Here is a 24,329-nt window from a genome sequence, read left to right as displayed (position 1 = left end):
CGATTTGAATGATCTAAAAAACTTTCTACTTGTATTGACAAAACAATTGCTTTTGAGGATAAAAAATTATTACATCTTTTTTTATTTTCCATAAAATATTTTTGTAATTTTGGAAAAAATTACCCAGACTAAGCACAGTCTAAGCGCCACTCTGGTACAAATGTTTACCCAAGTGCGTTTAGACTGTTTATGTACTGGAGCACTTTTCCAATTTTGTGTATACTACAAAAATTGAAAAATGTGAAAATGCCGCCAAGCTAAGCACAGTATAAGTGAAACAGTCGCACAGAATTATTTGCAGATGCGTTTAGACTGTGCACTAATACGAATTTCATTTGTCCTAAAATAACGGAACTTTTCGTATAGTGATTTCCGTATTCCCCGGACTAATTTGTTTAAAATTACGATTACCCGTGGGTCTATGGACCCGTGAACAATGTACTGTTTTATTTGCGAGGTCAAAAAACTCTTCAATGGTATAATGGTAACCATGCTGGTAAAATTACTACGATTTGGCCGGAAACGACATCCGGATACGTGCGAAAAAAAATCATACATACTGATTGTGAGCGGAATGGATTTTTTCCAAAGTCGTCAAAAGATTTGGGAAAAATACAAAATTATAATTAATTGCAGATTTACCTTCCGCTGCTTCCCCAAAAAATCTGGAAACTTTGGATGAAATAAACAACAAGTCTGGCTTCGGCAAATTGCTGGTACTTCCCGTACCAAAAATTAAAATTTTGGAAAAAGCTTTAATTTTTTTGAAAATTTTGAAAAACATAAGATCTTTGAAAATTTTGTATTTTTTTTTAAAAAAAATATTTTTTTGAAAAATTAGTCTTTTTTTCATGTATTGATTTTTATGGAAAAATTTGAACTTTTTTTCAAAGCAATCGTGCTGTGTGGCTCTTTCAGAGAAAAAACATTAAAGCGCGCACACACACATACATCAATTTTTTCTAAGGTATGCCAAAATGTTCAGAAACTTCTGAAACGTAAATATATATAAAAATTTTCTTTTTCGATTTTTTTGCGATTACTGCGATTACTTGCGATTATATGATCAGAAAATCACAAATTTTAATCACGAGGAATATATTAAATATATTATTAACTTCCAGTAGGGTAAGTTATTGTTATCGTCCAAAATTCGAAATTGAAATCATATCTTCACGTTTCAAAGGTTTCTGAACATTTTGGCATACCTCAAAAAAAATGGATTTGTGTGTGGATATAATTTTTCATCAACGTTTTCAGGAGCACCGCTCAACCGATTTGAATGATTCAAAAAGCATTCGATTCCTATTGATAAGGACACGTGCTGATTAGATTTTGGAAAAGATCGGTCGAGCCGTTTCGGAGATACCAAGCAAAGAGTGTAGAAAACAGAAATTAAGTTTTTGAGAGAACAGAGCATCCGATTTGAATGATTCAAAAAACATTCTATTCCTAATGATGAAAAGACGTGGTGACTAGATTTTGGCAAAGGCAGGTCCAGCCGTTTTGGAGATAAGAGTGTAAGAAATTGCAGTTTTTGATAGAAAAAAGCATCCGGTTGATATGAATCAATAAACATTTTGCTTGTGAAGAAACAATTAGTTTTTTGGATAGAAAAAAAAATATATAAAATTACATTTTTTTTATTTATCCTTTTTTTCTAAATATCAAAAATAATTTAGACTTTAATTTAAATTCAAGCTAAAATGCTGAAACTCACTTATATACTTAAAAGTATACATCAAATAAATTCATATAATTCTTACAATTCTTTCTTGTTAGAAATATGAGATAAGGTCCTTTAATTCTAGCTCCACTTGAGCAAGTTTCGTTTATTGTGGCGAGCATAGGTCATTTATTTGGTAATGTGTTCGATTCACACGATAGGGATCTTTGGATCGAATCCTGTCATCGACTTAGAATTTATGAAAAAAAAAATGTGTAGTTACTTTGAAATTAAACGAAAATTGTATTTGTTAGGTAGAAATTGAATAAAAATTAAGAAATATAAGAATTATAGAATTCGAAAAAGCTGAATTGTATTAAGAGTAAGAAGAAAAATTATCAGAATTTGCTGAGACTGAAAAGAAGAATGAAGAAGAAAAATGGAATGAAGATAAAAATTGTCTAGAATTAGAAAACTGATAAAAAACAGCAAAAATTGAAGAAATTAAGAAGAAGAAGAATATAGAATAGAATATATATATGGATTGAATATGTTATAAAAATTGGTATAGAATGTAAATAAATAAAAATGTTGTAGGAGGCCAAATGCTCAGAGTAAACGAGGCCAAATAAAAATTTAAAAAAAAAAGTTTTGTTTATTCACTTTTCATGTAAACTTATATAAACGCCATCGTCCAATTGCTCATATATTTTGTCTATAAAAGTTGAATAATAAAAATTACAATATTAATTATAATATTTTTAAAATCCTTGAATATTTCATTACAGTACAGGAAGTTCTAGCAATTTGCCACGATGCCATGCACTACTAGTTTAATAATAATTATATAAAAGAACTAGCAATGCCATTCAATTTACCTATTTTTATTCTATTTATAAAAAAAATATCATTCATATGATTTTAAATTGATTTGCTATTGATTTTTTCAACAAAGACGTCGCCGTTTTCAATACAATTGTGTTTATTCTGAACGTGAATCATCTGCGAAGTATTTTAAATGTCTATTTAAATAAAAATGGGAGTGTTTTTTTGACTATTCATGAAATGCTAATTTATTCTACTATTGTACATATATAAATACATATACATTTGTGCCAATCGCAGATAGTGATAATATCAATATCAATAAAAACATTTTACTACGTTTATATTTATTTGGAATATATTTTTTTTTTATTTTAATTTTAATTTTATTGGCCTCCGCTTTACAGTATTTTAGCCACCTACATTGTTCACATTATTTTTCATCATATTCTATACAATTCTTACATATATATTTCTTATACATTCATCATATATATAATACGTTTTCTTATATCTTAATCTTCCATTCAATTTTCTTCTTTCAATTCTATTCAATTTTCATTCTTCTTCTTGTTTCTCAATGTGTTCTTCTCATCTTCTAAACTGAACTTCTTTTTCCCTTCTTACTACTTAATCTATTTTAATATTTTATATTAATATAATTTTAATTTTAGGACAATATAGTATGTCATCCTATAACACACCTAATGTTACCAACTGAGTACCTCCTTTAGTATTACCACATGTTGGTTTGTTTGTACTGAAGTTAACCTACTCAAGACAACATTATAAACCAACGTTTCATCTACGTAACCCGTACGTAACAAAGCCTCCTCTATGCTACTTGAATTCGACTTGTAATAATCTCTTTCTTATTATTTCTCAATCCGACATGGCTACTGTGTCTGATAAAAGGGATTAAAATTAAATCTAGTCTAAATACGCAATAAAAATCGTGTGAGGATTATTTGTTATTAAAACTGTGATAAAATATATATAATATAAATGAAATAATAATATTGTAGATAAAACGGCCGTCTTGTCAATATCCACAACAATGTGTTCTTAACCTGAATAAATCGTTCGCGAATGTGGAACACGGCGGACTGACGACTGACGGCTGACGGCTGACGGTAGACAGTTGACGGCTGACGGCTGACGGTTGACCGAGTTTTTATACAAAGACTCTCGGAGGATACCTATTCATGAGTGTAATTGTTATTTTTGAAGCTACACTTCTTAAGAGGGAAAAAATTTGCAAAAATGTCTTTTAAAACTAGCCAACTTCAGAAACAAATTCAAATTATATTCGTAGTAATAGAAGAAATCTTGAACAAGCGTCTTCTGAGTTTTTAATTTTTTCGATTCTTTCTAATTGGCGGGAAAGATACCAAAAAAAAACTGAACGTCCTATCGAAACGAGGTTGCAGCAAATGGCATAAACTGCATAAAAATAGCACAAATTGTATAAAAATAATACGAAGGGCATAAAAATGTCACAAATAGCATAAACTGTAGGAAAATGGCATGAATTGTGGAAAATAGTACAAACGATATAAAGATGTCCCAAATGACCTAAACTGTAAAAAATGGCATAAATTGTATAAAAATAGTACAAACGATATAAAGATGTCCCAAATGACAAACTGTAGGAAAATGGCATAAATTGTGGAAATTAATACAAACGATATAAAGATGTCCCAAACGGTATAAATGGTATAAAAATGGCTTGTATTGTTAAAAATGGCACAAAAGGTATAAAAATGCCCCAAATAACATAAGTTGCATAAAAATGGCATAAATTGTATAAAAATATTACAAACGGCATTAAAATGACACAAATGGCATAATATGTAGAAAAATGGCATAAATTGTATAAAAATAGTATAAACGGTATAAAGAGACCGCGAAAGGCATAAACTGTAGGAAAATGACATAAATTGCATAAAAATGGCAAAAATTGTATAAAAACAATACGAACGGCATAAAAATCTCCATGAACTGTAGAAAAATGACATAAATTGTTGAAAATAGTACAAACGATATAAAGATGTCCCAAATTGCATAAATGGTATGAAAATGGCTTGTATTGTTAAAAATGGCACAAACGGTATAAAAATGACCAAACAGCATAGGCTGCATAAAAATAGAACGAACAATATAAAGATGTTCCAAATGGCATAAAATGTAAAAAAAATGGCATAAACTGCATAAAAATAGTATAAATTGCAATGAAATGACATAGATTGTATAAAAATAGTATAAACAATATGAAGATATCCCAAATGGCATAAAATGAATAAAAATGACATAAAATGTATACAAATAGTACAAACTTCCCAAATGTAATAAAGCATGTAACCGAGCATAGCTATTACCCTTATAATAACATTTTGATCTTCTCAAGTATGACTTGCCCTAAGGTATGTAAGACCGCCAAAATGAACCTCTTTTACTACCTCATGTATGAAATTCTTTCTTCAAAATCTGTAGTTATGAAACCCGAACTCGAAACAATTATCTCTCGTTACAAAACACAATCAATTACCTCGTCGGTCGTAATTCGTTCAATATTAATGTGTTTGTCTTATTTAATTGAATTCATTTAAAATGTTCGAGCGGCGATTTTAAACCATTAACAAAGCCATAGACACGTGGGCGAAGAAGCCACGGCCGACTGCTTAATTTTAAGAACAAACAAATTTACTCCGATTTACTACTAAGAGAGAGATTTTGTAGCCGAAAATTATTAAAATATATAACTAAGAATTAAAAAAAAAATTTTTTAAGTTATTACCTGGAAATAGTATTGTGACAAAGGTTCTTCAAAGACTCGATTCTTTTGAATACCATGCATTATAATTTACAATTCATTTATGGTATATTATAAACGGTATAAAGATGTCCCAAATGGCTTAAACTGCTTAAAACTAGCATAATTTGTATAAAAATAGTAAAAACGGTATAAAGATGTCCCAAATGGCAAAAATTGCAGGAAAATGATATGAATTGATTAAAATAGTATAAACAGTATAAAATAACATAAGCTGCATAAAAATGGTATGAATTGTTGAAAATGGAACAAACGGTTTGAAGATGCCCCAAATGGCATAAACAATAAAAAATGGCATGAACTGTTAAAAATAGTACAAACGGTATAAATATGTTCCAAATGGTATGAACTGTGGAAAAATTGCATAAACTGCATAAAAATGGATAGATTTTTTAAAATAGTACGAACGGTATATAGATGCCCCAAATGGCATAAGCTACTTAAAAATAGCATAATTTGTATAGAAATAGTAAAAACGGTATAAAGATGTTCCAAATGGCATAACTGTAGGAAAATGGTATATTTGTTAAAAATAGTACAAAAACAATAGAAGCATGCCGTAAATGGCATGAACTGTAGAAAAATGGCATAATCTGCATAAAAATGACATGTTTTGTTAAAAATAGTAGAAACGGTTTAAATATGTCTCAAATAACACAAACTGTGGGAAAAAGGTAAAAATTGTATAAAAATAGTACGTACGGTATAAAGATGTCCCAACGGCATAAACAGCATAAAAATGACATAATCTATATAAAAATAGTACAAAAGTAAATAAGTATAATAGTATAAATATAATATAATATAATATAAAATAGTATAAACTTAAATAAAATGTATAATAGAGTATTAAATTTGCCCATTCTCGGACAATATAGCTTTGTTATGATGCTAACAAAATATGGCATAAATTGCATAAAAATGGCATGAATTGTATAAAAATGGTATAAAAGGTAGAAAAATGTCTCAAATGGCATAAACTGTAGGAAAATGGCATGACCATTGCTTAATTGTATAAAAATAGTACAAAAGGTATAAAGATGTCCCAAATGGCATAAACTGCATAAAATGGCATGAGTAAATGGTACAAACGGCATAAATATGCCATAAACAAAATAAAAATGGTATAAATATGCCACAAATGATATAAAAATGGCATAAACTGCTTAAAACGACATGAATTGTATAAAAATAGTATAAAACTTGTATAACAGTATAAAAATGCCACAAATCGAATAAAAATTAAAAAATGTTTAAATATGCCACACAGTGTTGATATGGGAAAAGGGTATGAATATGGCATACAATGTAAAAACCTAAGAACAATTTATGTACAAAAAATGATATAAAAATAGTAAAAACATAATAACAATGATGTAAACGGTGTAAAGAAATGTAAACGGTATAAAAATGGTACAAACGGAATAAAAGTTGCACAAACGGTATAAATATGGTACTAGGGGTACAAAAATATCACAAGCTGCATAAAAGTAGTAGAAACGGTATAGAAATCGTACAACAGATACGAAAATGGTATAAACGCATTTTTTTAAATTATTCAAGTGGTATAAAATTGGTACAAACATTACTAAATTGTACTAACGATATACTATCAATATAAACTGCACAAATAAAGAAACTAAGAAAAAACATCATATATGTAATGTTTATAGGTTATCATCATATATTTATATATCACAGTGATACAAAAGTATCAACATAAGTGCGCTGCTATCATAATTAAAAAAACAAAAACTATTTTAACTCAAGAATGTCATTATTTACAATTCAATATTTGCAGCAATCTATTTCCATCTCCTTATCTCGAAATTTATTATATTTATACAGTAGAATAAAATTCCAGCGAAATACCGGTTGCACAACCGGTGTGTATACCGGTGGTATAATGGTATCTCTATTATAAATCTGGCATACTCGCACTCCAAGGACACAGAAAAGAGACACTCTTATCACTCATCTCCTACTCTTATCATTCGATGAAATCTTATCGAATCGTAAATAATTTCATATCGGTTTTGTTTGCGATAACCGGCGACGAGAAACGAGAAACGCGCCGGTGAGATAATTGTAATTGATTTTTAAGCGTTTCATAATTACATTGTAGTTTTATCTTTTAGATTTCTAGTAGTCGACAAATATTTGGTAATAGATAACGAGGAATAATTTGTACAAACTTCGAGCTAGCCCGAATTTGTGATATTAATAGAGAATTAAATTTGCAAGAATTTATGGGGTTGTTCTCGGATTCTCTAACAAAATGGTGAAAACTACATAAAAATGGCACAAATTGTATAAAATTGCCCCTGATGACATAAACTGTAAGAAAATGGCATAAACTGCAGAAAAACATCGCTAATTGTTAAAATAGTGCGATCGGTGTAAAGATGTCATAAACTGTACGAAAATGTAATAAAAGCTTAAAAATGGCATGATTTGTATAAAGATGCCCCAATGGCATAAACTGTAAAAAAATGGCATAAATTGTAAAGAAATAGTACAACAGGTATAAAGATTCCCCAAATGGAATAAACCATAGTAAAATGGCACAAACTGCATAAAAATGGCATAAATTGTATAAAATTACCCCTAATGGCATAAACTGTAAGAAAATGGCATGAATTGTTGAAAATAGTACAAAATGGCATAAACTGCAGAAAAACGACTCTAATTGTTAAAATGTCATAAAAGCATAAAAATGGCATGATTTTTATAAAGATGCCCCAATGGCATAAACTGTAGGAAAATGGCATAAATTGTAAAGAAATAGTACAACAGGTATAAAGATTCATTAAATGGAATAAACCCATAGTAAAATGGCACAAACTGCATAAAAATGGCATAAATTGTATAAAATTGCACCTAATGGCATAAACTGTAAGAAAATGGCATGAATTGGTGAAAATAGTACAAAATGGCATAAACTGCAGAAAAACGACTCTAATTGTTAAAATAGTACGAACGGTGTAAAGATGTCATAAACTGTATGAAAATGTCATAAAAGCATAAAAATGGCATGATTTGTATAAAGATGCCCCAATGTCATAAACTGTAGGAAAATGGCATAAATTGTAAAGAAATAGTACAACAGGTATAAAGATTCCCCAAATGGAATAAACCATAGTAAAATGGCACAAACTGCATAAAAATGGCATAAATTGTATAAAATTGCACCTAATGGCATAAACTGTTGAAAAATGACATGAAGTGCAAAAAATGACATGAGTTAGATAAAAATAGTACAAATAGCATAAACTGTAGAAAAATGGCATTAAATGCATGAAAATGGCATGAATAACATAAAAATAGTACAAATGACATAAACAGTAGAAAAGTGGCATGAAGTGCATAAAAATGGCATGAATTGTATAAGAATAATACAAACAGTATAAAGATGCCCCAAATGGCATAAACTGCATAAAGATGGCATAAACTGTATGAAAATAGTACGAACGGCATAAATTGGCCTAAACTTTAGAAAAATGGCATAACTGTATAAAAATGGGTTGAGTTGTTGATAAACTGTAGGAGAATGGCATGAATTATTAAAAATGCCACAAATGACATAATATGCATAAAGATGGCATAAAAATAGTACCAACGGTATGAAGATGTCCGTAAAAATAGCAAAAACTGCACAAAAATGGTTTGAATTGTTGAAAATAATATAAACGGTATAAAGATGCCCCAAATGGCAAACACTATTGGAAAATGGCATAAGTTGTTCAAAATAGAAGGAACGGAATAAAGATGCGGCATAAAACTGGCATATGTTATATAAAAATAGTACAAACGGTATAAAGATGTTCCAAATGGCATAAAATGTAGAAAAAGGCATAAATTATATAAAAATAGCTTGAGTTGTTTAAAATAGTACAGACGGTATAAAGGTGCCCCAAATGGCATGAACTGCATAAAAATGGCATAACTTGTATAAAAATAGTACAAACGGTATAAAGATGTCCCCTATGGCATAAAATGTAGAAAAATGACATGAATTGTATAAAAATAGTACAAACGGTGTAAGGATACCCCAAATGGCATAAACTGTAGGAAAATGGCATAAACTGGATAAAAATTGCATAAACTGTTAAAAATAGTATAAACTGTATAAAGATGCCCCAAATGGCATAAACTGTAAAAAAATGTCATGAAATGTTAAAAATAGTACAAACGATATAAAAATCTTCCAAATGGCATAAAGTGCATAAAAATGGCATAAATTGCATAAAAATAGTACAAACGGTATAAACATGTCCCAAGTGGCATAAACTGCATAAAAATTGGATGAACTATATAAAAATAGTACAAACGGTATAAAAATGTCTCAAATGGTATAAACTGTAAGAAAATGGCATAAACTGCAAAAAAATAGAGGAGATGATATAAAGATGTCCCAAATGTTATAAACTGCATAAAAATGGCACAAATTGTATAAAAATAGTACAAACGGTATAAAGATTCCCCAAATGGCATAAACGGTAGAAAAACGGCATAATTTGTATAAAAATGGCAATGAATTGTTAAAAATAGTATGAAAATATAAAAATGTCCCAAATGGCATAAAATGTAGAATAATGCCATAAATTGTATAAAGATAGTACAAAAGGTGCAAACATGCCCCAAACGACATAAACTGTATGAATTGGCATAAATTGTTAAAAATAGTAGAAACGGTATAAAATTGTTCGAAGTGGCATAAACTGCATAAAAATGGTATAAATTGTATAAAAATAGTACGAACGGTATAAAAATGTCCCAAATGGCATAAATTGTATAAAAATAGTACAAACGATAGAAAAATGCCCCTAATAGCATAAACTGGAATATATGAATATATGAATGAATATGAATATATGAATGGCATAAAAATGACATAAATTGTAGAAAAATGACATAAAATGCATAAAAATGGCACGAATTGTATAAAAATAGTACAAACGATATAAAGATGCCCCAAATGGCATAAACTGCATAAAAATGGCATAAACTGCATAAAAATGGCATAAATTGTATAAAAATAGTACAAACTGTATGATGTTAAATGTACCAAATGCATAAAAATGCCACAAATTGTACAAAATTGTACAAACTATATAAATAAACCATCTGTACAATTTCTATACTATGTATGCCACTTTTATTCAGCTTGTGACAATTTTATTCCACTTATAAAATATTTACTATTCATACCACTTTTACACCATTTGTACCATATTATGTAATTTGTATGTAGTTTATATAATTTTTATACCAATTGAAACAATTTTATACCGTTTATGCAATTTTTATGCGGTTTATGTCTTTTGCATACCGTTTGCGCCATTTTCATGTTGTTTAGTCCATTTGAATACCAATTAGGCCATTTATCCAATGTTGGACCAATTTTGTACAGTTTGTGACACTTTTACACTATTTGTACAATTTCTGTACCATTTATGAATCTTTTACATTGCTTGTTGAATTTTTATACCATTTATACCGATTTTATAATTTTTACTCCGACTGCGACATTTTATTTGAAATTTGAATAATTTTTACGCTGTATATGCCACTTTTTAACCATCTATGCCAATTTTATGCTGTTTATATTATTTTTGACACTTTTTGTGCCATTTTTATACATTTATAACAGCTTTTGCGTCATTTGCACCCCGTTTTTGCCATTTTCATAATATTTATGCCACTCATACCATTTTTACACCAAAAAAGTACGTGTGTGAAAGAGAGACTAAAAATTTAATCTTTCATCTCTGTTTTTCGATTTGAAGTTTATCATGGGCTCTCCGTCTACATCGAATTGGATCTTTCGTCTATGCTTTCTCAAAAATGTGTGTAAGTGAATAAGTTCGTCGCTGGCTCTCCGTCTACATCGGATTCCCATGTCATATGTAATATGCGACATATGCAAAGAATGTTCTTGATATTGAATTCGTCAGAACGGACTCATCGTCACAGCCGATGATGATAATTTCCAGGAATTTCATCAATGGATAGAATTTGTGAGAATTTTAGGAAAAACACGCTCAGGAAAATTACAAACATACTATACGTGAAAGAAAAATACATAAAATAAAAAAATAAATAAATAAAAAAAATTAAAAAATGTGGAGAGAGAATAGTGATAATGAGATGAAGGGTAAGGTAGTCATTTGTTTTTGGTGGCTCTCAAACCATGGACATGCCTTCGGGCAGACTACCATTTATTATTTATTATAGATACATGTATATATATATATCTAATAAGTTAAAAAAAATAATAAAAAAATTTAAAGGTTTTGAAATTGTTTTAATAAAGTTCGCAAACATTTCGAGCATTTATTTGCGTCATCTTAATGCTAATACCAGAAAACATAAATAACAAAATATGGAATAGAACCAAATACACAAAACTAAAAAAAAAATATTTTAACTATTGAATTTTGTTTTTTAGGTTTTGGTCCAATTACTAAGTATGTGTATTAATTCTTCAATTATTAAATAATTAATTTGTTTGTTTGTGTGTTTATCAGTGAGTGATGACACAAACATAGGTATCGAAACGTACAGATTGAATATTTTGATAACAAAAGAAACAGATACCAATCCAATTATTAAATATGTTGTTTGTTATTTGTGATAGTTGTATTTTTTTAATTATTTGTGTATTTATGTGTTGGAGAAAAGTCAAATAAGAACTTGAAACGTATGAAAGATGTAATAAAAAAATTCGAACCTAATTTTGTCTTTTTCTTCTTAAGATTTGATTGGATGTCTGTATAAAATACATTTTTGTTTACTATTATGTATCTTTCAGCAAATGAAAGTCAATATCCATTATATATATATATATATATATATATATATATATATATATATATATATATATATATATATATATTTATATGAATTTGGCACTATTCCAACAAATTCATTGATATTAGTCACGAAATTGTACACCCAGTCATAAACTTATTACAAATATAAACTAAAACCGAAATGTCGAAGTTTATTAGAGAAAATTCCAAGCAAAACCGTAAGCAGAAATTTGATATTTTGAACACTACTTAAAAATGGCAAATTGTATAATTTGAAGTTTTTTTTAAATTATATTCAATTAAAAATGTCAGTTTTATTTTAAGTTCCAAAATTATTTATATTTTTACTATTTGAAAAATTCGATTATTATAAACATTTTATAAATTCATAAATTTTATAAAAAAAATTCCAAACGTTCACATAAAATTTTATTCCCTTTCTTTTTCCATTTTTTTTTTAAATTATTATGCTTATTTGATATTTTACGTTAATTATTTCCAAAAACTCAATTGTATAAATTAACAATTACAAAATATAAAATTTCGCAATTTGAAGATTTCGAAATACCATCGTTGAAAATCGTATAATTTCATAAATAATTCACAATAAAGTATTCATTGTACATATTCTAATATTGTCTAGGCTCATAAGTAAATTGAAATTTTTGGAAGATGACAGTTTTCATTTGTTTTTCTTTGTCAAACAATGACATTTGCAATTTTTTTCGTTTATTTCTACAATATTACTATATTTTTATAATCAGATACATTCTAAAAAATTCCCTTAACAAACTCCAAAAATATTTATCAAAATCCGAATAACCGTTTAAGAGGAGTATATTTACATACATCATTACAGAAGAATTTTATATATGATATATTGTATTATTTATTATAACTAATAATGATAATTTATTTTAATCCTGTACTAAAATTTATCCTTGGCAATTTTTCGAGTCTAAATCATTTTTCCTATTTGCATACAATTTCTCGACCAGGATTCGATCGGAGTACCCCTGTACTTGGACACGTTTGCTGCCAAAATTTGAAATCAAATATAAGAATTAGAATTTTAAAGAAATAAAACAATTTAATATCGAACAGATAAAAAATTACTAAAAATTTTACTATGTACATGTTGTACTCGACCGTGATTCGATCTGAGTACCCCTGAACTTGGACACGCTCACCGCTAAAATTTGAAATCAATTATAAGAATCAGAATTTCTGAAAAATGCAACCATTTAATATCGAACAAATAAAAATTGATCAAAATGTTTAAGTGTAGTGTTGTGAATTTACAATTATTCGAATAACAATACATAATAATGAATTAAGTCATTTTTTAAATTTAACTCGATCCTAATAATGCAGCATTTGATTTAATGATTTTACTTTTGCATTCGTTGACCAATTTTTGCAAAATTTTTGTAATTTAAACAAATTTTTAATAATCATATTGATAGATTTCAGAAAATGAAGCTAATTTTGAAGTATTTTATTTATGAGTGTTACGTGACATTAAGATGTGACGTTTAGGAAAACGTTATCGATTTCGTAATATGTATATACAACATATGTATATAAATATCATATATACATACAAATATACATACGTATATGTACACATATCAATTTCCATTCTTAAATGTTAATTTTTAGGCGAATAGTCAAAATAAAAAACAATAAATATTTGAACTACTTATTTTGTACGTTTCGACACCGTATGCGTGTCATCATTCAGCAATTTTTAAAGTACACTTATACAGTTCAAAAACATTTCTACAAAATTTTTTTTTCAAAATTCTCAAACACATACAAAGTTTTTCAACTTTAAATATAATTTTTTTAAATATACACTTCAGTTAAAAAAATAGATAATGTTTCATATGCATTATTATAAAAAATATAACCTCAAATGCATTCATTCTTTCATTTTCAATTGTTATTAGTCATTTAATTAATATTTATTAAATGTTTTTATTCAATTCTGGTACGGGAAGTTCCAGCAATTTGCACTAGTTATATCTTATATATAAAATTCTTCTGTAATGATGTATGTAAATATACTCCTAAACGATTATTTGGATTTTGATAAATCATTTTGAAATTTGTTAAGGGAATTTTTTAGAATGTATGTGATTATAAAAATATAGTAATATTGTAAAAATAAATGGGAACAATGCAAAAAACGACTTGTCATAGAAAATATATAAGGCATTGTTTGGCATTGAAAACAAAAGAAAACACTGTCATCTGCCTAAAATTTCAATTTACTTATGAGCCTAGACAATATTAGGATATGCATAATAAATTCATGATTATGAATAAAAAAATGTAATGTCTACATTATTATTGTCAAAAAGCAGCTGAAATGTGCCAGAAATTAAAAAAAAATATGAGACAGTATATGTATAGCAGATTGAATGATACGCATACGAACAGAATTTGACAAATTAATTCACTTAAAATATGAAATTAAGTAATAACCGAGTAAAAATAATAAATTAAGTATGACCGAGCGCACGCATTAGGGGGCGCCAACACAAGATTCGGATATGAAGTTTTTAATATAGTTTTTTTTCAGTATTATTCAAGAAATATCTAATTTCTTTGCATCTTTTACTAATCCTTGCACAATATTTTTAAAAAACGTTAAAAATTTCACTTTGAAACAACAAATGGGAAAGTAAATATGAATACATACAATTCTGCCCTTATGATATCAATTAGGAGAAGTTTAAGATGCAATTTTCAAAATCTTAAATAATAAAAAATTAAATTAATTTAACCAACATGAAGCACCAGTGTTATGTTAAGGTTATGTTCAATAATAAAAGGCTAGAATTTTTTGCTCTCTATGATTTGCTTAATAGAATAAATCGCAATGCCCAAAATAAATAAGTAAAATGTTTCAAAAGCCAAATATTAATTAATGCTAATTTTAATAATAAATTGTTGAAACAGGTAAAATAATACCCGGGGGACGCTAGAAAAAAATGGCATGAGGCGCTGAGGACCCCAGGAGCGTCCCTGGTAATAATGTATATTAAATTATTACTAAGAAAAATGTAATTTAGATATTATAATCACTAAGAACCAGTTAAAATAAGATACGAGATTATAAAAATTATAGGCAATATTATTGAAGCAATTATTTTGAGTGAAAGAATCCAAGGAAATATTGTACTTTTAACTCGGATACTATATATTAATTTTATCTGAATTTGTTATATCGTTTAAAAGACTTCAATTTCGAATATAGTATGGGAATTGAAACTCATCATTTAATTTATTGCAGTTCTACATTTAAAATCGCTCATATTGTAAAATGTATATGCATTTTACTGCAAAGAGTAATTTAAAAAACAATAATTATTATTTTTAGGTAAACGTTAAATATTTGTATGGGAATTTAAAAATTTTAGACGTGGGTACATGACAACGTCTGCCAGGTCATCTAGTATATATATATATATAAATATATTTTAATTATACGTGATGCCATATGTAAATAATTTATATAAACAAAAGTCGATAAAAGGTTAACCCGAACAAAAAATAATTTGACATTGCGCACGATGCAACAGGGGATTTATATATAAAAATTTCGCACACATTTTCCGACATTAATATAAACAAAAAAAGCTACTCACATATCTCTATGAAAATCCTTGAGTGCACCACAAAAACTAACCGCAAAAACTCAGAAAAAACACTTAATCAAAACTATACACTAGACACTAAAAATGACACTCCCGAAAATAAAAAACGTAAATGTCAACGATAAAAATAAATAATTTAAAATTAAAATAATAATTTATTACACAGTATTTGTAAGTAATGTAAGTGTACTATGTCTATCTATCGACTGACGTCTGACTAGAGGTGCACCGAACGAAACGCTTTTTATAATATATTCCTCGAGGCGATCGTTCTGTTATCGCCCAGCGCTATCGAGTGCCGTTTCGAGTCGTAATGCTCAAAAGATTTATAGAATTTCGTAGGCATTTTGTTTAAACTGAAACACTCGCGACCGGCGACGATTTGTGCGATATTTCTATTAAATTCAATGTAAAAACGTTCGTCCCGTTGTTCGCCGTCGATGGCCATGTCATTTGACAGATGCGACTGACGAGGACGCGCACCGACGCAAACTTAGCTGCAAGGCGGCCATGTTGAGCGAAGGGGCGAAGGGTTTGTTTTTTCGTTGCGTGAGGTTTGCGCACTGGATAATGACAGGAAGGGATTGGGGCGCGAGTTTTGTAATTTAAATTTATATATTTACTAGCAAACCCGACGAACTCCGTTTCGCCACCAGATGGTTTCGTGAGAAAGATGAAGAATTTTTTTGTTTGTTTTATATTTGAAAAGGAAAAATTTGATTTTATTACACAACAGTAATAAATTTATTTCGATTACAAAAATGAAGTGTTTTTTAGTTGAACTTCTTTAAGTAAATGAAAGTGAATCCGCAAATTATCCGTTTCATTGAAGTGCTCTTTGGTAAACCACATTTTTTGTTTTTTGGTCTGACGTTAACACAAACAAAGCAGATGGTTTTCCAACTTGTGAACAGGCAACGTATAACTGTACATGTGAAAAACATTTATTTTGTAAATAAATCTATTTGAAATTTATCCCGCAAACACTAAACGATTGACCTTGCGACTTGTTATTGCGAACGCAAGGCAAACTGGAAATTGCAATCGTTTGAAGTCAAACGGAAGACCAGTCGGAATCATTGGTATGTCACCAAATCGCCAGCAATTTTTGATTTAATGGTGAAATTCAGTGCGTGTATATCATTATTCTTTGCGGCAAGAATTGCTGGTTGACTTAACCAAGCATAATTCTGATAATTCTCACTAATGTCATTACTCACATTTTTAATTACGGTGCGTGAAGTTCCAGCAATTTGCATTAATTAAGACACGATGCACCACTAATTTTCTTAGATATAAACCTTGCGGAGCCCGAGACCTTTCCAACGAATGCAAAATTGTCGAAATCGGTTCGTGCGTTCTGGAGTTATTTCGTCAGGAAGATTGACTTCCCGTAGGGTTATTGTAATCGTCCATAATTCGAAATTGAAATTTTTGAAGTAAAACTTCTTTAGGCGCGACTAGGGTGTAAATCCGCACAAATGCAACGGAAGTGCGTTACGGCAGAGTCGAGTGCCAATGATTCGTCATTCGCTCTCGGTGATATCATTTCTATACGGGTCGATTGTGATTAGTCGTCGTGTATGTGAATAGAGATCTGTCGTTGTATGCGTACCGATATCAACAAGGAAATCGGCATAGATAAATAAACATTTTAAATTTACATCGTAGTACAAATCTTGATTTAATGAAAAATGCCTGAATCAGTAGAATATTTTACCCTGTTCCTTGAAAATAATAAAACAAATTAAACATTTGTGCCGTGTACTAAACGTAAGTTTATTGATTAGAAATTATTTCTATATTATTCGTAGTTTCTATAAACCTTTGAAGTTATTGAAATGAAAAATATTTTTATAGACAAGACAGATATTACAGCTGTTCAAAGAATGAGACTGTATCGACAGTGAAAAAGTAAAAAAAAATACAAGCAGTCAATGAATGTATGTTAATTTTAATTACATGAAGTTCTTCAAACACAATTATTACATGATGAGTGAAGTTGTGAAAACAATATTTCCTTAGGTAGTTGTTTGACATAATCCACTGTGTGAACGAATATAATAGAATTTATTAATCAGCAATTACTTCACTTCTCTAATGAAGGTTCATTTCTAAATGCTAATTACAATGACAAACCGATCATGTCGTATTTGAAGTATGACTTTAATTACATTATTGTTTTCAAATATTATTCATATTTTTAAAGCTATCATAAATATATAATTTATAATGTATCACTATATTAATATTATTAATATTAATTTTTGTAATTTTTTTTTCATCCCAATCTGGGATGCATATAGGCATTTTTTCGCTATACAAAAAAATACCATTTTTTCTGAAATATGCCAAAATGTTCCGAAAGAAACCGCTGCCCTATGGGATGTTAATTAAGATATCAATTTAAATTAATTTTGCCAGTACTGTTTTTTTTTAATTCTCTATTTTTTTTTCAAATAATTTCCTTCGCAACATGTCCTAGTTGCACAACCGAAACGATAATTATATAATTGGATTATGTCGTATCGTATCGTATGTATTATATGATATATTATATTATATTAGATAATAAATACGATTATGTAATATTAGATCGAGTCAATATCAAAGGGTGTGCCATAAGAGAGTTCTGTGTATAATTCATCCTCTTGTGTAATATTGTATTTGCGTAACCAAAACCATCAACAAGGACTCCCATTCCCATTTCTTAGATAACTGACGACAGAGATTCTCAAAAGTAAAAGAAAAACCAATGGTGAATGGCATCGTGCCTTACGGCAAATTGCTGGAACTTCCCGTACCGTAATGAAATATTCGAGAAATTTTAAACCTTTTCAAATATATTATTACGAATACTGTGTGACTTTCATTATTTTTGCCATCTTATTGTTATATCTGAGCAAATCAAATGTAAATCATAAATCCATTTATCTCCAGAACATTAACAATCGTCATTTTCAATTTCAAATTCAATTTCAAAAAAATAGTTGCCTTTAATAGTTACGTGCTCCTGCATAGTCACACTCTAAACGCACTTGGGTAAACATTTGTACGAGAGTGGCGCTTAGACTGTGCTTAGCCTGGGTCATTTTTTGAATTTTTAATCCAAAATTACAAAAATATTTTATGGAAAATAAAAAAAGATGTAATAATTTTTTTCCCCAAAAGCAATTGTTTTGTCAATACAAGCAGAAAGTTTTTTAGATCATTCAAATCGGACGCTTAGTTCACTCAAAAACTGCCATTTTTTGCACATTTAGCTCTGTATCTTCGAGATGGCGGGACCTGTCTTTGCCGAAAACTAATCACCTCTTCTCCCAATCATTACAAATTGAATGTTTATTAGATCATTCAAATCCGATACTCCGTTCTCCCAAAAACTCGATTTGTATTTTCTGCACTCTTTGCTCCGTATCTCCGAAACGGCTGAACCAGCCTTTGCCAAAAACTAATCAGCACATCTCCCTATCAATAGGGATCGAATATTTTTTGAACCATTCAAATCGGTTGATCCGTGCGTCCGAAAACGTTGATGAAAAAATGCGGACATACAAAACACACATACACACACACATCCATTTTTTCTGAGGTATGCCAAAACGTTCAAAACCTTCAAAACGTCGAGAAATGCAAAAATTTTCAATTTCGATTTTTGGACGATTAGAATAACTTACCCTACGGGAAGTTAATAAGAACAAATTTGTGGGTATAATATTTTTTACAAAATAATAATACCTCACATTCTTTTATTATTTCCCTTTCGAGAATTAATTATACATTAGGTAGTTTAATTAGCATACTATTACTTTTACACGGTTATAAAGCTATAATTGAGTAAAAGTTATAATATAATGCTAAATATTTTTAGCTGCTTGTATACCATTGAAAGAGCTCATTTGCGGACAAACATTATCGTATATAAAATATAGAATATAAAATAGCATTATTTAGAGACATTATATACCTGGAAAGTCCTAAAACTGCCTGTGAGACGAGAAACAAGACCACTTCTTTCGACCCAAATCTTTGTATTAGTAAAAAATCTCAAGCAAATATCTGCACATGTTAACAGATTTAGTACCAGTTTATGGAAGTCGGATATGACAAATCCTGTGAGACAACTCCACTCGGATTCACTCCTAGTTGTATTGGAGTGATAACTCCGGAGTAAATTACCCATCTCTAATTCAAAATCTTTTATAAAATCGCCCCTGTTTGATTTCACCATCACCTCCTTATTATTCAATTTTAACAATCTGCAATAAATTTTACATGCTAATGTGTAACATGTTAAAGTTCGCATTAAATCGTTGAGGCTTTCAGAAGTCATAGTCCGGGGGGCGCAGACACATCCCTTTTAGTCTTCGTAGTGTGAGAGGCGACACGGAGGCGCCGACAGGAAGGATCAACGCCTCCTTTTTCCTTCTAATCAGCGAAAAGGCTGAAACATTTGCATATTATATATCTTATATATATAAATTTCTTCTGTACGGGTGTATGGTTTGATACTTCTCCTAAACGGTTATTCGGATTTTGATAAATCTTTCTAGAGTTTGTCAAAGAAAATTTTTAAGATTTAATAAACGATAAAACTATAGTAATATAGTAGAAATAAATGGCAAAAATTACAAAAAAAACACTCATTATGAATTTGTGGTGAACGAGCTTAAAGAAGTTTTACTTGAAAAAATGGAATATTGTTGGAATGGAATTGGGCATGTTGGGTATTGTTTGAAAGAATAGTGAACAGAATATAGAATCAGAATAGTGAACCTAACTATGTGGTTTGTCTACAAAATATACACTTTTAAGAAATATGTAACAAATATCTTATATATAAAATTCTTCTTTACTGTGTATGATTTGATACTTCTCCTTAACGGTTATTCGGATTTTGATAATTCTTCTTAGAGTTTGTCAAAGGAAATTGTCAAGATTTAATGAACGATAAAACTATAGTCATATTATAGAAATACATGGTAAAAATTACAAAGAAAACACTCATCGTGAATGTGTAGTGAACGAGCTTAAAGAAGTTTTACTTGAAAAATTTGAATATTGTTTGAAATTGGGCTTGTTGGGTATTGTTTGAAAGGTCCTTTTGTATAGTATCAGAATAGTGAAACTAACTATGTGGTTTTACAAAATAAACACTCTTAAGAAATCTTTAACAAATATCTTATATATAAAATTTTTCTGTACGGGTGTATAATTCGATACTCCTCCTGAACGGTTATTCGGATTTTGATAATTCTTTTTAGAGTTTGTCAAAGAAAATTTTCAAGATTTAATGAACGATAAAACTATAGTAATATTGGAAAAATAAATGGCAAAAATTACGAAAATCTACTTATCATTGTTTGGCATTGAAAACATTTGAACTGTCATCTGCTAGAAATGTCACTTCACTTGAAATTTGAATTTGGCTGAAATTATGAGCCTAGATAATATTAGAATATAATATACAAGAAAAATGTAATGTCTACATTATTATTGCCGAAGAGCAGCTGAGATGTGCCAGAAATTAAAATAATATAAGATACAGTCAACTGTATATGTGTTTGGCAGATGAAATTATATAATTCAGTTTAATAAATAACGCAACAAGTCCAAAAGAGCATATAAATTATTTGTTTAAACTTATGCATGTCGCATTTTGGTTTACTTTACTAAATTATTTAAATACAAAAAAAGATTTCTACTAAAAATGATTTAGAATTTTGTTTCATGTGTCAAAAATTCATTTGTTTGGCATTGGATATGATGGAATATTTAGCAAATTGATCTTGGATTGAGTAGTGCACATAAGAGATAGATTTTACAAATTAATTCACCTAAGATTTGAACATAAACAATAATGTTTATTAAATTATTAGTAAGAACAATGTATTTCAGAAATTATGTATGGCAAAAAGTAACTAATATATCGTACGAGATTTTGAAAATTACAGACTAAATTATTGAAGCAATTACCATGTTGTGTGGTAAAATCAAGTGTGATATTGTTCTTTCATCACAGATACTATATTTTTTTTCTGAATTTCTAATACTGCTTATGCTAAGACCATAAATAAATTACAAAGGCAGGACATCAAATAGGATATTAAAAAGTATAGGATATAATATTAAAAAATTTGGAACTTTCGAAATGTAGACGTGGGTACAGGACAACGTCTGTCGGGTCATCTAGTATATATATATATATATATATATATATATATATATATATATCGTTATCAGTTCTCTGATAAGAGGCGCATGTGTATTTTGCCACCGAATTCCGCAAGTTCATACGCCATAAATTATATCCACAATCAAAATTTACGACTTGCAAATAAAACAGAAACATTATGTCTAAATATATAAATATGTAATTATATAATAATTATGAACTTAGTCAATGGCAACACCATTTATATACTATATATACTTTATACAATCTGGCAACACCTTTTATATAGAATATTAACTTCCCGTAGGGTAGTTATAGTAATGGCCCAAAAATCGAAAATGAAAAGTTTTGCATTTCTCGACGTTTTGAAAGTTTCTGAACATTTTACTGGCATACCTTAGAAAAAATGGAAGAATGGATTAGATTTGGATTAGAAGAAAGGATTAGAAAAAGTAAAATGTTTTTTGAATTATTAAAATCGGACGCTCCGTTCTGTTAAAAACTGAGTTACCGTTTTTGGCACTTTTTGCCCCGTATCTTCGAAACGGCTAGACCTGCCTTCGCCAAAAACTAATCAGCACGTCTCCTTATCAATATGAATCGAATGTTTTTTGAATTATTTAAATCGGTTGATCGGTGTTCCCGAAATCGTCGACGAAAATTTGTATCCGAACACACAGACACACGCTCACACACACGTAAATCATTCAGAAACATTTTAAAACGTAAAGATATATAAAAATTTTTATTTTCGATTTTTTTGCGATTATCATAACTTGCCCTACGGGAAAAACATATCCGTATTGATAGGGAGATGTGCTGATTAGATTTTGCCAAAGGCAGGTCCAGCCGTTACGAAGATATGGAGCAAAGAGTGCAGAAAATAGAAATCAAAAAAAAAATTCAATTTGTTGTATGATCCAAAAAACATTCAGTTGGCATTGATTAGCATGACGGGGAAAAGTGGTTATTAGTTTTTGGCAAATGTAGGCCCAGCGGTTTCGGAGATACAGAGCTAAATGTTAAAAAATGGCAGTTTTTGAGAGAACTAAGCGTGATTCAAAGAACTTTCTGCTTGTTTCAACAAAATAATTGCTTTTGGAAAAAAAAATTGTTTCTATCTTTTTTCAAAAAATATTTTTGTAACTTTGGATTAAAAATTCAAAAAATGACCCATGTTAAGCACAGTCTAAGCGCCACGCTGGTACAAATTTTAACCCAAGTGCGTTTAGACTGTTTATGTACTTTTTCAATTTTGTGTAAATTAGAGAACTATTTTTTTTTTTTTTTTGAAATTGAATTCGAAATGAAATGACGATTGTTAATGTTCTGGAGGTAAATTCTGGTGATTTATGATTTACATTTGATTTGCTCAGGTGTAACAAGATAGCAAAAATAATGAATGTTACAGTATTTGTAATAATATATTTGAAAACGTTTAAAATTTCTCGAATATTTCATTACGGTGCGGGAAGTTCCAGCAATTTGCCTTAAGGCACGATGCCATACACCACTAGTTGCAATTTGTATCCTCAATTACAACGCTCTTTGCAAGAGCTTTTGAATCGCACAAAACTTGTATCGAGAATTATTTGAACCAAGTTAAATTAAATATTAAATCATCGTCACGTGTTTAATTAAATTAAACAATACATCAATTATCAATTCGTTCTAAAAATACAATTTGATAATTTTCCATCAAATTTGATATTTAACAATTTATTATTTGATCTTTCCACCACATGTCGTCCCAATTAAACTCTCGTAAAAGAATATATTAATAAATGTTAATTAAGTCGGATATTTAATGTTTCTAATAATAATACGTGAAAAAAACTTCCATAAATATAGAATTGCGAAAAACGTTTCTAATTTTAACCACATTTAACCAAATATAAATATAATTCGGTCAATATTTGAATTAGTAGAAGAAATCCAGTCGTGTGTGAAAAATGTGTTAATTTCGATATTTTTAAACTTTGTTTTTGTTATTAACGAATTTTAAAAGACATGCAAATTAGGATATGACAGAGAACGTTTTTATCGATATGAAGTAAAGCCTTTTTCGTCATCTTTAAATTTAAAAAAAAAATTGAAAATATTTTTAAAAGGAGAAGTTTATGTTTTCATCAAAAAATCCGATTTGCTAATTTTATGTTTTCTCGGCGTTTCAAGCCATTCTGAATCGAATGAGACCAACATTTGGAAAAAGTATGTATGTCGTGTGTGTGTGTGTGTATATATGTGAACAAATTTTTTGCCGTAAATCGACGTTTTCTCAAAAAACGGCTGGACCGATTTCAAAAATTTAAAAGCCATTCGATGTATCTCAATGAGGACTAGTGTTTCG

The 24,329-nt window shown here is 29.1% G+C and overlaps 1 protein-coding gene across 3 annotated transcripts in view; it reads right to left on the bottom strand.

Annotated features, from left to right (window-relative positions):
- The window catches only part of LOC113387999 (sodium/hydrogen exchanger 3-like), a 133,472-nt gene extending 117,234 nt beyond the window's left edge, over positions 1 to 16,238 (bottom strand). For 2 of the 3 annotated variants that reach the window (XM_026625408.1, XM_026625411.1), the window contains exon 1: positions 15,796 to 16,238. The gene's annotated coding sequence lies outside the window, so the exon portion shown is untranslated. Of the gene's footprint in view, positions 1 to 6,026; positions 6,074 to 15,795 lie in introns of all 3 variants that reach the window. The other variant, XM_026625410.1, reaches the window with a different exon arrangement.
- Between the last annotated feature and the right edge of the window lie 8,091 nt (positions 16,239 to 24,329).

This window comes from Ctenocephalides felis, unplaced genomic scaffold, assembly GCF_003426905.1.
Source record: "Ctenocephalides felis isolate EL2017-DRISC unplaced genomic scaffold, ASM342690v1 CF-g0.4_SCAFFOLD_03572, whole genome shotgun sequence".
Lineage (NCBI taxonomy): Eukaryota > Metazoa > Arthropoda > Insecta > Siphonaptera > Pulicidae > Ctenocephalides > Ctenocephalides felis.
The sequence above is the reverse complement of the archived record's forward strand: the minus strand, read 5'-3'. Positions and strand labels throughout refer to the sequence as shown.